The sequence below is a fragment of the Gavialis gangeticus genome, unplaced genomic scaffold (assembly GCF_001723915.1).
Source record: "Gavialis gangeticus isolate Ggan-Ray unplaced genomic scaffold, GavGan_comp1, whole genome shotgun sequence".
NCBI classification, from domain to species: Eukaryota; Metazoa; Chordata; order Crocodylia; family Gavialidae; genus Gavialis; species Gavialis gangeticus.
The window spans coordinates 5,203,633-5,218,308 of NW_017729009.1; the positions used below are offsets into that span (position 1 = coordinate 5,203,633).

Below are 14,676 nucleotides of genomic sequence, written 5' to 3' on the forward strand. Positions count from 1 at the left end.
GCTGGACTCGTTTGAGTCCCATTTCTCTTTTTGGGGTTTTTGTTGTTCTCCCGCCCTGGCGGGGGGTCGGGCTAGAAGATCTACTAGGTCCCTTCCGACCCTTAATCTATGAATCTATGAATCTATGAATCTATGAATTTAGCCGTAATGCTAGTGGTTGTCTTATTCCTGAACAACAAGCATTTCATCCTTTACATTTTATATCTCATCTAGCACAATTATGGATGTTCTCATTATCCATGTACATGTTTAATCCAGGTTGTTTTTACCACGTGAAGGTCTGGTTTCTAGTGTTATATTTTATAGCAGTGATTTCCGCGGATTGTCTGAAAAAATACAGTAGTCTCTGGCTAAGAGAACACCCCCTGTGAGCACGGGAGATGTTCTCTAAGCCAATGTGTTCTGAAGTGGAGGTGACCATTAGACATAATATGCCAAAGCCAATGAGTCAATCAATAAAATTGTATTTATTGCTTATGCTATGACATGTGCATGAAATTAACAAACTAAGAGAAAAGCAATAGGCAAATGCATATAAATAATATGTAATAATAAAGTAGCACACAGACTAACATTAGTAAAGTTGACTAATATACTAATTAACAAAACACTTGAAAATATGGATCCACCACTGTTTTTTGACACAAGAGACCCTTCAAGTAAAAAACCGCATGTATTGATACTATGTTTATTAACACAGCATCCCTACACACTTTATAACATGGAGGAACAGCGCTACATGAATTATGAATAGAGGAGCAATGGTCAAAACATGTCATAAAGGGGATTATTTGAAGGAAAGTTCCTATTCCTTTAGGGGGAGCTCTCACAATGTTTCACCAGAAGATTTTTATCCTAAAGTGTTATCTCACTGGGTGTTTCTATAAATGGAGATGATTCGTTTTCATTCAAAGTCTCAAGCTAGATATTATTGTACGATTTTATCATGTTACCATTATATAACTCACAAATAAACAGTACTAATTTTATTAATTTTCCTGTCTGTTCTAGGTCTGATTTCGCAAGGAAGGGCCTCTGGGCTTTGCTCCTGATCTAAACATAGCCCCTGACAAGCACTAGTACTGGGAATTCCTAAAAGCCATGAATTTCAATTTTAGCAGTAGATTCCATGATGCTAGTTCTGACTGGTAGCTGCTATCTTTTTCACTAAACAGTGAAAGAAGGGGAACTGTTGGATGCCAGCATAAGAGGTGGAGATGTCAGGTGTGGGTGTTGAGGATGGCAGCTGCCCATTGCCTGGAATGCAGCAGTCCCTGCTTCAGGAAAAGTTTAGACATCATACTTAATACAGGTCCTTTACTTCTGAAGGAGGAGGAGTAAAGAGAGGCTTCCTTCTACCACAGCAGGATTTGAGGAAAGGTTTTGGACACTTACATAGGTCTATACATGCAAGCCATGTCTACTAAAGTACTTGCATTTTTGTTTATCAAAAAAGACGCCTTCCCCATCAAAATGAATGTTCTCTTTTTCCCTTGGATGGCTTATGGTGCATGTTCTTCACTCTGGAAAGCTTGTCATACAGTGGCAATAGCTGTGTTTTGGTAATGGAGCCACAATCCCAGTGCTTAACAGGCTAAATACATTAAAGTCCTACAAATTCAGACACCAGAACAATGCCAGGGAACAGTACATTTAAACTACCCCTCTCCTCCAAACACTAGCCAAGAGGCCTGGGTCTCAGCTCTAATAAATGCACCCACTCCTACACCCCAGAGACATTGGTTTATATTGGGTGTTATGCCATGAACATATAGCACCATAATTTGAGAACAGCTCTCAGGAGCTCCCCATATCTCTGAGCTCTGGACTGGGATTCAGGTCCCTTGATCTTCATGTTAGGTCTTGCCTATTAAAAACCCTGCTTCCCCTGCCCTTGGGAACTCACCTCCTGAAAGAAGCTGTTCCCCTAAGCATTGCTGGTGAAATATTTTCTGTGGGCTATTGACGGCAGAGGTGAGAGCCACTGATCCACCCTGCAAGAAAGAGAAGGGAGACTCGGTAACGCAGCCTTGAAAACCCTCATTATGTGAGGAAGACTCATTTGAGGTAATTCTGTGGTAAATATTAAACTATATAAATCCCTGTAATTTAGTCTATGCTCTGGTAAACATCAAACCAGTTTCCCATGGCTGGAGCAATCTGCAGGTGGTAGAAATGCCTCCAATCATGATCCACACCCTGCTCTCATTGATACTGGCAGCATCATGACGAGGTTGTTAGATCTGCCTGTAAGTTCTTGCCTCCCTTGAAATAACAGTGGGATTTATATTATTCTTTTATTATTAAGTATTATATTAAGATCCTCATGCAATAATCAAGCTGTATCCAGAGGTAACTATTACAATGAAACAATATTACAGTGACTTAATAAGATGCTCTTTTACCTATTATCTATTGAATTCTATGTAACTGAGAACAGAGAGCAAGATCTAGATCTTTGCTTCCTCCCAGAAATGATGACTGTGTTGAAACAGGTGTCCTACTGAGTGGCTCAAAGGCATCTTTGGGCCTGTAAGAAGTTCCTGTTTTCCTCTGAGGCAAAGCCACTCATTCTAAATATTTTTGGCACCTGCTGTGTCCCCCTATATATTCCTTCAGAGGCCACTTTCTGCTGTAGCCTGATTCTAAGAGTCATTTAAGGAGTCCAAAAAGGAGTTACAAACATTTAGCACACCTCAGGATAAGCCTATATATTGACTTCATTGTTCCTCTCGCTCATCTGTGAGAACCTGCTTGCATTGCACCATATTTTGACAGATGCCATAACCTCTAGCCTCCATGTTTCTAGACCTAAACAAGTCTAAATGTGCAATACAGATTCAAAATGAAGGATGCAAGACGAGGTCAGGAGAAGAATCTCTTAGCTTCCTGAACACAGTAAAGAAGCAAACAAGAGAACACAGGGCATGTCATTTGCAACTATTTGCTTATTCTACTAGTGTTACCATGCTTCTCTTTGCAATTAACATTGTAAAAGTCTTGATCCAACATATTTTTAGTTTCTTCTACTGCTAATTTTCGATCTACAGATCATTTATACTGTGACCCTTGCTAAGGCATTTAAATTCCCACTTCAGGCTACAATTTGTTAAAGTAAGCCAATTATCAAAGCGCAGATTGTGAATTGTACATTTGACTGAAACAGTCATCATTTGTAATGTGTTGGTCCGTTACACATGTCCAATGAAGAATTAGAAACAAGAAGTTATGACACTCATAACTAATCAAATAAATACACATTACAAATTTTAAATCTCCTTTCAGCAAACATTTGAGCTAAAAATGCACTAATAAAATTTGAAAAGTTCATACTTTCTTAACTTGAGTGACTATTCACAGGACATTCCTTCCATTATTTGCTCATCAAAAATAAATACTATTTTCTTCCTTAAAACACCTTTTTTTAAATACAACAAAGCCAACAGTGACAGCCACCAAGAAAAAGGGATTCAGGAAAACTGAACCCATCATGAGGTTTAAGTTATGATTCACAAATATTCAAGAAATTGAAGACTAAGAAATAATAATTATAGTTTAAGGCAACACCTAGGGAAATGTTATATCTTAATAGAGAAAATTTACTTACTGGCAAGTACTTCTTTGAGTGCAGTGTTTCTTTAGCCCATAAGTAGAAATGTGTAGAAGCCACCTCGAAACAGAAAAGTAAGAATCAAACTAAGTGAGGGATGCAGGTGTTAGATCATGAGCATTTCTTTGGCAGGCAAAAAAAGCATGTTATATACTGTAGATATAAAATATAGCATGGGCCAACAAGTTAAGTAGGAATTTGCACAAACAATTGGCATGACTACCCTAGGAAATCAAGTCAATGAATGCAGCCAAACATGGCTAAGCAAGCTCATGTTATGCACAAATACTTATAATTAGTCATAGCAACACTGCACTGAAAAAAATTAGGTGTGCACTTCTCACCCTCATTGACAAGTCCTTTTATTGAAAGATCATGCTGTTACCATACTTTGGCACATCATTTGGTCCCTAGTGACAGCAACTATCTTACCACCTCAGGAACTATGTATTTTTGTACATATTTTGAGGCTTTTAAAACTGTATGCCCATTATATCTGAGCACCTGATGATTTATCCTTAAAAGACCCCTCCGGGATAAGGAAGTATTATGGTCCACATTTTACAAACAGGTCATTGAAGGCACAGTGATTAAGGGACCTGCCTAAGGCTGCACAGGCAGCATGTGTTAGAGATACAAATTAAATACAGATTTGGGGAATCCAGTCCAGGGCCCTGACCATGAGACCATTCTCCTTCATAAATTAGAAACTGCCATTAGGCTGCACTCCTGAAACCTGTCTGGAGAGAAGATGAGATCTAAATACTTAATAATATTAGGTATTAATTTGCTACTCCATAGTCTTAGTAAAGCTTGTGCTATTGAAAGCTGAATTGGGCTCTTTATTACTTCTTGAGTGGGTTGTTGCCCTGTGTCCCAAAATGTTTTGATTTCTGGCTATAACCACAAAATATGCTGAAAATTCACCTTAGCCAAAATCATATCCTTTTCATTTAGCTGAACCATCTGTCAGGGGCAAGGTGTGACCTGCGGAGGAGGATATGATGCTGGTACAGTAATAACTCAGTATGTACAAATTATCTGGGCCTGGTTTCTACACTTGGTTCCAAAATTGTGGGGGTTTCAGGAGTGGGGAAGTTCTTGCCCATTTATTTGAACAGCTGCACAGGTTGTGAAATGCCATGTTCTACCCACTCAGTCTCCTGATTCAACTTTTTTGTTGTCAGCAATGGAGCTTCCAATCACAGTCCTGAGAAAACTCTGAATATTGTCACATCCCTCCCCCACAAAGCAGTCCAAAGGCCTGAGAGACACAGGAGTGATCAACACTGTGCCACTACACCAGGGGTGGGCAAGATGCGGCCCACAGGCCAGATGCAGCCTGCCAGGTCATTCTATCTGGTCCGTGGGTCCCCTAAAATATTTAGAAAATGAATATTTATCTGCCCCTGGCTGCCTGTCATACAGCCCTCGATGGCTCGCCAAAACTCAGTAAGCGGTCATCTGCCTGAAATAATTGCCCGCCCTGTACTAAACATACCCCCTTTCAGACTTACAGTGAACAGGGCATGCTGCATTGCCTGAAACCTTGAAAATAAAAAGCAGTCCCAGTGAAGGGCCAAACTCTCCTAAACTTCAGGCATCAGCTCCTATTAAGCAAAGACAATATATCACAGATTATGCTTAGGTAGCACCTTTCATGCAAACATCCCAGAACTCTTAACAATCAAAATCAAACAAAATCAATCATTCAGATATAAGGAGCATTCACCAAGGAAAACAGAGAGAGCAAGCAAGTCTTGGCTAAAGTCCTGCAAGAATGAATTCCCCATCCAAGCAGCACAGCCACTAAAAGCACATGGCATCCAAATGATTTTTATTTGAAAAGCACTGAAGGGACTGAAAGAAAAGTAGCTGAGTAGAAATGGACCCCCACCCCCATCCATGGGAAAAAGCAGGCAGATAATGACAGATAAGCAGATCCAGCTGGGCTGTAGATGTGCTGCTTGGAAAGACCAGCAAGCTTGGGACAGAATAGATTTTATAGGTCCGGAGAAGGGAATATGGTGCAGTAATGTGAATAGGCAAATGCACTGGGACCCAATAAGAACTAACCCAAACCTTTGCACAAGCTGAAATCAAATAAGAACCAACCTTTGTCTGTAGACTGAAAAAGTTCACTCCATTCAGTGCCTCTCCCCCAGCTTTTTTGTGTCCCTCACATATCCTGTTGTGGTGATAAGGGAAAGAAGCAGTAGCAGAAAGGTCACAGAATCATAGAAATTATTGGCTGGAAGGGACCTCGAAGGATCATTGAGTCCAGCCCCCTGCTCTGGGCGGGAATATTGCTGATATCAAATGATCTCAACAAGGTGTCTGTCCAGTCTCCTCTTGAAGATTTCCAGAAGGAGTCCCCTGTTTGCCAGGTTCAAGAGGTTTAGATATATATCTGGTACTAGTCCAAAACAAACCTTGTGACCTTTTGTAGTTTGCTCATTTCTAGCAAAAATCTAGGGCTGGGAAGGACCCTTGCTGGGCATATGAAGGTAGCTGGAGTTTGTAAAATTAAAGGTACAGAAACAGAGGCCTAGAGGTTACCAAAGCACAATCTGCTTTCTCTGTAATGGTCTTGCCACCTAGTGGATGCTACATTTTTGGAGTTTGTCTGACAGGAGGAATTTGTGTACTGTGATGTCATGAAATGTATGTTGTGATGTCATAGCATTATGGCAGTGAGTTTTGATATAACAGAAGATGCTCTGACACCATATTATCCTGCATCAAAATGACACTGCATCATGATGCAATGGGATGATACTCATCAAATATTCATTTTCTTCTGTCACAAAGTTGTTTGTTACAAAGCATCCTGATAATGGGCTGAAGTTTTGAAGGCCCCAAAATGAGAACTGCGAATATCCTACAACCAGTACTTAAATGGCATGAGATTGTCCCAGTTAAAAAAGCAATGTCATGACTAGAAGTCTGAGAAGCGATTGTACACCACTAACAGGCAGCAGAGGTTCTCATTCAGATATGCTGCTTTGGGGACTGAAAGCAAGGGTTTCCAGTCCTACAGTCTTCCCTCAGCAGGAACACCTCAGAATGAGATGGAGACTATCAGCATAAGAACTGGCAGTATTGCTAACATGAGGGGTGAGTTTCCTGGCTGCTTAGAAGGCCTCAGGGACCCACTTCACTGATCAAAGCAAGTACTGCACCAGCCTCTTCAAAGCTTTAAAGTCTGCAAAAGTTGTTGTGTGAGATGTACAGCACTTCCTATATTCCTATGACTGTTATTCCATTCTGATACTAATGTCATTGCATCTCTTCAGAATACTTTAGAACCACTGATGTTGAGTCTCACATTTGCCTGTATACTGATTGCTATTTTTATTGCCATTTTACAGATGGTAAGAGAGAGATGTAGAGTGTGGAAGTGACTTTTAAAAAGCCACCCAGCAAATTAGTGGCAAAGGGAGAAATGAAAACCAAACCTTCCTGCTGAACACATTAGAATATCCTGCATCATTACTTCCAGTTTCAGTCTCAGCTAGAATTGAAAAGGAGCACCGGCAACAGGGGGGAAACCTCCCCAAATATCAGAACTGCAAGAAAGTTTTATATTTGATTCTGATAAAGGGTGGAAGCTGAAAGTTATCTGAACCAGACTGCGAAGCCTGAATACAAATGGCTTCTGATTTCTAGGTTCAGAGTAGGAGTAAGAGATTACTTTGGTGAATACTTTATTTACTCTAAACAATGGGGTTTGGTTTGATCAGAGACTATTTACAAATTAAAGTTGAATTTGGTGAATAGTTTCATCAGAATAAAAAAATGAAGCGAGAGGGTGAATAACTCTCTCTAGACCAACTGCGAGGGCACATATTGAAGGCATAGCCCGAGGTTCCAGTCCCAGCTCCAATGTATATTTAAATACTCTATACCAAGTAGCAGAGTTTCAACAGGATAATCATCCTTTAACATCCCACAGCACAACAGTTAATTGTTCCCCCAATCTGGCAGACAAAGTATTTGAGCCTGAATCACCCACATTACGGGAGAATGTCCTAACCATGGGGCCATAGGCAATAACAGGGCAGAAGCCACCACCTCCTCCACAGTTTTGTAAACAGAACCTAACTTCCCCCCCACCCCCTCCATGCATCTAGCCCTTTACTTTCATTTAAAAATGCCCCCATAAATGAAACCAACCTATTTATCTTGGTCAAACTAAACATTTGAAAGTGAACTGCTTTGATTCACCAAATATTTAGTTTTGGGTCAACCTGAAAATTATATGAGTATTATTTTTTGGTTCAGCCACTGAATCAAAGAATCATTTATTCACTTGGCCCTATTTTGGAAACAAAAATGTAGAAGTCAGAGTGGCATGGAAGGAGGCAGTGGGAAGCTTTCTGCATACCACTGAGCACTAGGAGCATACGCACACTACAGGCACAGGTAGAGGAACATCACCAGAAAGATAATGAAGCATACTGAGGGTCTCACAGGGATTGACAGGCTAACAATGCAATGAGTTTTCTGCCTGATGCATTACACAGATCTTGTTCATAGTCAACTTCAGAGATAATCCTCAGATGTTCCACACTGGACTGAAGATAGAGACATCTCTGGCCCATGACATCAATGCCATTTATCTGTAACGTGTCAAGCTTATGAAATCCTACTGCAATGTAGTAGACTCCACAGTATGCTCCATTAGCAACCAACCAAGCAACCTGCCATCTCCAGTTCATAGGCTTTAAAAAACAATCTAAAGAGCAGAGGTGCAACCCTGTGAGGTGAAGGGAAAATTTTAGAGACAGCTGGACCCTTGCAGCAGGGGCTGGCAGCAAACAGTGCTGAACTTTGATTATTCTCACTCATTTGAGTGAACACAGCTGTCTGTCTTTTCTAATTCAGGGGTACAATGCTGTGGCTTGTAATGTGAGGCATGGTCATGGCAGTACTGCCAAAAACAACATCTAATAAATCGTCAAATGCCATTTACCCTGCATCACCTTCTTAGCTGAAACTCTTTAGTATTGAAGAGAGAGTTTTTCTGTGGTGACAAGAACTTTAATACCCTCCTTTCTCCTTTCACACCTCACCTTATAACAAATGTGCTGATCATGATGCCAAGTAAACTCTGGAAAGCACCTTGTCAAGACACCCTTTCTCCTTCTGGCTGAGATTAGGTCTGTTTTATATTCTCTTGTCATTACCAAAAGCATTTGCATGAAAAGCCAATTCTTTGTTCTGCAGGGTCCTCTGCTCCCTACCAGTTTTTAAAAAAATGTTCAACTAATTGATTGGAAATTACTTTTATTGCAACAGCAACTCAATAGATTAAATAACTCACAAATTCAAAAATGAGAATGGGCCAGTTTCAACCTTCGTGGAACACCACTGCTTTTGGTGGAGTTCCACCAGCAATTAATTTGCCATAACGCATGTAGTAACAAGGAGGCGATTCTTTAAGCTCTAAAGGATTAGACTTTCTCTCAAGATCCAGAAATGAAGCAAAACCCTGTCAATTGGCAAGATACTCCTGTTTTGTTTCTGTGCAGGGTGAGAAAGCACTGATCCCCTTTAGTAAGAGGCATGCACGCTACACTAGAAGACATATAGATGAGTAGGATTATATTATCTGTCCCTTCAGTAGCTCACTTGAGCTTTTGTCTTAGAGGTGGCTTGAAACCCACCCAGTTGGTTAGACAAGAGTTTTCTTTGTTCCCATTTTAATGAGTTAGATTCTGAAGCTGAGTTAAGAGAGCACTCTGATGCACTTCATTGTTTGAATGTTCAATGCACCATCCCACTTGTAATTCCCCTCTAAGAGTACAGAAACTCTCCATACAGAGTAGTATAGATTAGTTTCATAGGTGTTAGGGGCTGGAAGGGACCTTACAGATCACTGGGTCCAGGAAAGTCTGCTGGAATCCGATGATGCCAGCAAGATGGGCATCAAGATGCTTTTTGAAGATTGCCAGGGTGGGTGACTGTGCCGCCTCTGGGGGGCGGCCTGTTCCAAACCCTTAGTACTCGACTTGTAAAGAAGTTTTTCCTTATGTCTAACCTGAAGCAATCCTCAATCAGCTTGTGTCCTTTATTACATGTCCTCCCTTGTGGGGCCTTGGTGAACAGATGCTTCCCCAGGCCCTGATATGCTTACAGGCTGCCACCAAGTCCTCTCTGAGTCTTCTTGTCTCCAGGCTGAACATTCCCAAGTCTTTCAGCCTCTCCTCATATGACCTGGTCTTTCCACCTCTAATCATGTGCATGGCCCTCCTTTGGACTCTCTTGAGCTTCTCCACATCCTTCCTGAAGTGCAGCACCCAGAACTGGATGTAGTATGCCAGCTGCGGTCTTACCAAGGCCAAGTAGAGAGGGAGGATGACATCCTTAGCCTTGCCTGAGATGCCTCTATAGATGCATGCCAGTGTTTGATTAGCTCTGCCAGGTATGGCATCGCATTGGTGGCTCATGTTCATTTTCTTGTCTATCATGATATCCAGGTTTCATTCAGGTGTGGTGCTGGCAAGTGTAGCACTGCTGAGTGTGTAAGTGTCTTGTGGATTATTTCTTCCCAGATGGAGCACTTTACATTTCTCCATATTAAACAATATCAGGTTGAGCCTCATGAGCCTGTCCAGGTTGGCCTGTATTGCCAGCCTGTTTATGTGTGACCACGCCCCACCATAGTTTGCTGTTGTCACCAAACTTTGTTAGTTTGCTTTAAATACCTGAATCCAAATTGTTGATGAACAAGTTGAAAAGCACTGGTCTGAGTATTGAAATATGTATATATGTTATTTGTCTACGACATGAACTATGGATACAAGATTGACCAAGGATACCACAGATGAAGTGTGTTGATATTCCCAAACACACAGAAATGCATGGAGAGGCAAATAAACCAAGGAAATCTCCAGATGGGAGATGAGGATGAAAATGGGCCTATACAGAGATTTTTAAAACCAATAATTTTTTTGTTAAAATCTTTACCTCTCACACTGCAAACAAAGGTCTAGCCTTCTTGTCTCTGCTGGCATAGTGCAGCTGGGTAGCCAAACCTGGCCCCAGGAAATCCAGTCTTTCACCATCATTAGCAGTCAGTTCTTTTGGCCATCACTGTATAAAAGTGAGTAGCCACTGAAAATGGCAGAGGAGGGTGTGACCTGGTATTGCTTCTCTGTTCAGAGGACTGTTCAGCACTGGCATCAGATTTAGGATATGGCTACACGATACAGCAGCTTGGATATCAGGCAGTCTTTTCATGGCAGAAAGAGAGTAAATTAGCCCCACCAGAGGTTTGTATTACCATGACTACCCTGGTTCCAATATACAAACCAGCTAATTTAAAGCTAGCTTTGGTATCTCTACCCCACCCTTCAAGCTGCAGTATAGTCATACTCTCCAAGGCCTGCAAGATCTGCTCTGTAAGGGTCTCAGGAGGTTTCAATCTAAGTCATGCCAAAACCAAGGCATTTGTCAGGGAGCACAACTTCTTTCTGTATCCTGGTATAGTACCCTAGGGGCTGAGTTGTATGATATGGCTGTTTCTGTTTGTGGAGATGGGGGAAGTTTGTAAAAATGATTATATTTTGGTTTATGTTATGTTTCCGCCCTCAAAGCAAAACTCGGTAGGAACCATTCAGTTTTATCTGGTTTCCCTGCAAAACCACAGACATCCTTGGAGTTCACTCAAAATAGATTCTGTTTCCTGAAACTTGACCTAAGGACACTAAAATGTTCATGAAACTTAGAAACCCTGGGATAAGCATTGGGTCTGTAATAAAACCTCACAGCAGGTGAATCTTGTGCCTAAATCTCTCATTTATTACAAAAACCTCACAAACCTCTGCAAGTCCATTCATAGTATCTAACAAAATAGGTGGTAGCCTACCAAAGCTCATGCCTCTCTGAACAAGTTAGTCTATAACTTGCCACCTTGCCCTGCCTAACATTGCTAACTACTTCTCTCTACTCTGTCTCACTAGTTAACAGAGTAATTATCTAAGAAGCAATTCATTTCCCTGGATCAGGCTACATGTACAGTTCCTAGCTGTGCAACACAATGCTGCTCCTTTTCTTGGTTCTCACTTGTGCAATAGAGATCTTTCAAAATATTTGGATAGTGCTGCATATGCCTGAGTATCACTAGTTTTATTGCTTTATTTTTTGGTAAAGAAGCACTGAATGTGCCCTTCAAGGCTCACCTGTACTTCTCCTCTTTGGGACATTAAGCATTGTAACGCAATAAAAGCACTCCATCTCCCAACATCAGTGTTGCTAGACTCTTGTGGCTCAGAACTAGACACTGGGTTTGGGAATTCAATTTGGATTTGACATATAAGTCAGAATTGCATGGTTTGCTACAGGGCTGACATGCTAGAAAGATTCCCTCCCATTCTTTGTCAAAGTAATTTATAATGTTGAGTTACAGACCCCATACAGAGGTTTGTCTTACTGCTGGGAAGTTTGAGACAGAAACACCATTGGTAAAGGCATCAGCGACTACAGCTGAGTAAACGTCAGGTCCCTAACCGTTATTATACTAAGTAGAACTGTATTGTGTGGCTGTCAAGCCCCCTGTGGGGTGAATGCTTCCAACATCAACCAAGAAACATTTGTCATGGGGATGAACATTCCTTTGGTCTCCCTGGAAACAATCTTGGAGAGGCAAAATGTTAGTTGGAGGGGCCACAGCCCTCCTCCCCCACAAGCCCTGCTGCTGCCTTTCACTCCTGACCCACAGTATCCCCCCACTCGACTATGACCCACCCATCCCAAGCAGCTGCATGTTCATCTTTGTCTGTCTTCCTATATAGTCAGATTGATCAGTTGCTTTATGTTGCGGAATACGCCACCTTCATGAACTGACTCGATCTAGTGGAGTTCAGGCCTGACTTAAAAACAAGTACAAAGAGTCCACAGCCTGAGTATCATTAGAGGATTCAGGACCTGTAGGAATTTTTGTCACATTACATTTGTCTTATTTTGGGCATGTTCATATCCAGTTGCTTGTGGCATAGAAACCCACACTCATATAAAGAGTGACCTTTGTGAACTGCCATAGAAACCTTTCTCTTGGTGTGTTAACAGGTGAACAAGATATGCTACAAGGGGCGGAAATATCTGCAAAAGAGAAAGATTAACTTTGTCAGCCCCTTCTCTTCCTCAAGTCATGTGGTGCCACCTACTGGAGAGCTGTTTTTAAAAAGCTGCACTTTCTAGTGGGGTCCTTGCAGTGTGGCCCTGAAGGTCCAAGAAATAGAGAGGAGAGGACCAGCCCTGAGGAGGGGCAGCAGCTGGCTCCCAGCTTGTCCTGAGTCTCTCCCAGCTATACAGCAGGTGCCCTAAAGGATGTCAGGAAAAAAAACCCTCGGCTCTTATTGAAAATAAGAGAGGTGATGAGCAGTGGGCGTCTGAAGTCAGGCAAAAGGCAGGACAGAGATGCACCTTTACAGACTAAATAAGATACAGAGAAAGAGAGAGAGATGGCGCGCAAGCTTTCATGATGAGCCACAGTTTACTTCATCAGACACAACTGGTGTCGGGGTAGGGGGGAGTAATATGATTGGGGAGGGGGGCAGTGATATGCCTGTGCTCTGCCCACCCCTCCCAAGCCACAGCCCCCCACCCACCAAGCCCCACTGCTTCCTTTCTCTCCTGACCCACAGTATCCCCTGCAACCATGCTGGTGCTTCTTGATCCCAACCCGCAGCCTCCCGGCACTGCCTGTGCCCCGTACTCCCAATCCACAGTCTCGTGCCCCAACAGTGCCCCTCACTCCCAAGCCACATTCCCCCCAGCCCTGCCAGTGCCCCTCACTCCTGACCCACACTCCCCTACTCCCGCCAGCCCTGTAGCATCTCCCAGCTGCCCCATTCCTGCGAGCACAGTCACCCACCCCAGGGCCATTGGCCTGGCCACACAGCTCCCTGATGGCCCCAAGGGGCCTTCCCGGTCCCACCCCCTCCCTGCCACCTTCTTGTGCTGGAGGGGCAAGCATGCCTCCCCCAACGCCTCCTTCGCCCTGCTGCAGCCCCAGCACCTGGACAGCTTCCCCAGTGCTGGCACCCATCGGTTCCCCCTCACACACCCATTTCTTCCACACACACAGATAGTCCCCAAGCCCTGGCCCTCCAGCCTCTGCCCCCCACAGACCTATCTGCATCCAGCTGCCGGGGCTGCTCGCAGCACCCTGCCCGGCTGCATGCCGGCCAGGTGCATAGTGCTTGACAGAGTCCAGAGGAGACCCACTCATATGATCCAAGGCCTGGAGGGAAGGCTGAGGGACTTGGGACTCTTCAGTGTGGAGAAGAGAAGGCTCAGGGGGGACTTGGTGGCAGCCTACAACTTCATAAGAGGGGTACATCAGGACCTGGGAGAACAGCTGGTCCCTAGAGCCCCCCAAGGGATAACAAGGTCTAATGGCCATAAACTCCAGGAAGGCCGATTTAGACTGGATACACGAAAAAATTCTTTATGGTGCGTGTCCAGGGTCTGGGACAAACTCCCCCCAGAGATGGTGCAAGCACCTACTCTGTTCTCCTTCAAAAAACAGCTGGATTTATTTCTTGCTGGGGTCACTTGATCCCAGCTGACTTCCTGCCTATGGCAGGGGGGCCAGACCCACTGATCTCATGAAATCCCTTCCAGCCCCTAATGCCTATGAAATCTATGAATATGCACCCTGCCTTCAGTTGCCCTCCGCCCACTCCCCCAGCCCCAAGCAGCTCCTTGCTAGGGCTAGCCGTGAAGTGATGGGAAAAACTTCAATGATGAACAGATCAAAATCTCAGACATTTGTTGATATTTTTAAAAAGCGCCTGGACTGAGGTGCAAGGACCCCAAAAAGAGGACGTGTTTGGGGAAACCTGGACGTACGGTAACCGTATGCAAACCTCTTTGCTGAACTACAAACCATGCGTGTCGCACATTAAATTGTGCGCAGTGTTGCTAATTTGCAGCATGGGGGATTTTCCGGTAGCAAACCCCCAAAACCCTGAAAAGAAGCGGGGCAACGCATGCCAAAATGGCGTGCGCAAGGATAGACATCTCCGTGCACTGCGAAGCCCTGTTCTAACGCCCCC

General features: G+C 43.3%; 2 long non-coding RNA genes across 2 annotated transcripts in view; both read right to left on the reverse strand.

Moving 5' to 3' along the window:
* The window catches only part of LOC109292695, a 4,256-nt gene extending 2,261 nt beyond the window's left edge, over positions 1 to 1,995 (reverse strand). Inside the window, exon 1 of the long non-coding RNA XR_002096170.1 lies at positions 1,907 to 1,995. This is a non-coding gene — a long non-coding RNA (uncharacterized LOC109292695). The remainder of the gene's footprint in view (positions 1 to 1,906) is intronic.
* A 1,611-nt stretch (positions 1,996 to 3,606) lies between these two features.
* On the reverse strand, positions 3,607 to 6,073 carry LOC109292696. Its single transcript, XR_002096171.1, has 3 exons — positions 5,726 to 6,073; positions 5,128 to 5,220; positions 3,607 to 3,670 (listed from the first exon to the last, which is right to left on the reverse strand). It is a non-coding gene; the product is annotated as an uncharacterized LOC109292696 (long non-coding RNA).
* Between the last annotated feature and the right edge of the window lie 8,603 nt (positions 6,074 to 14,676).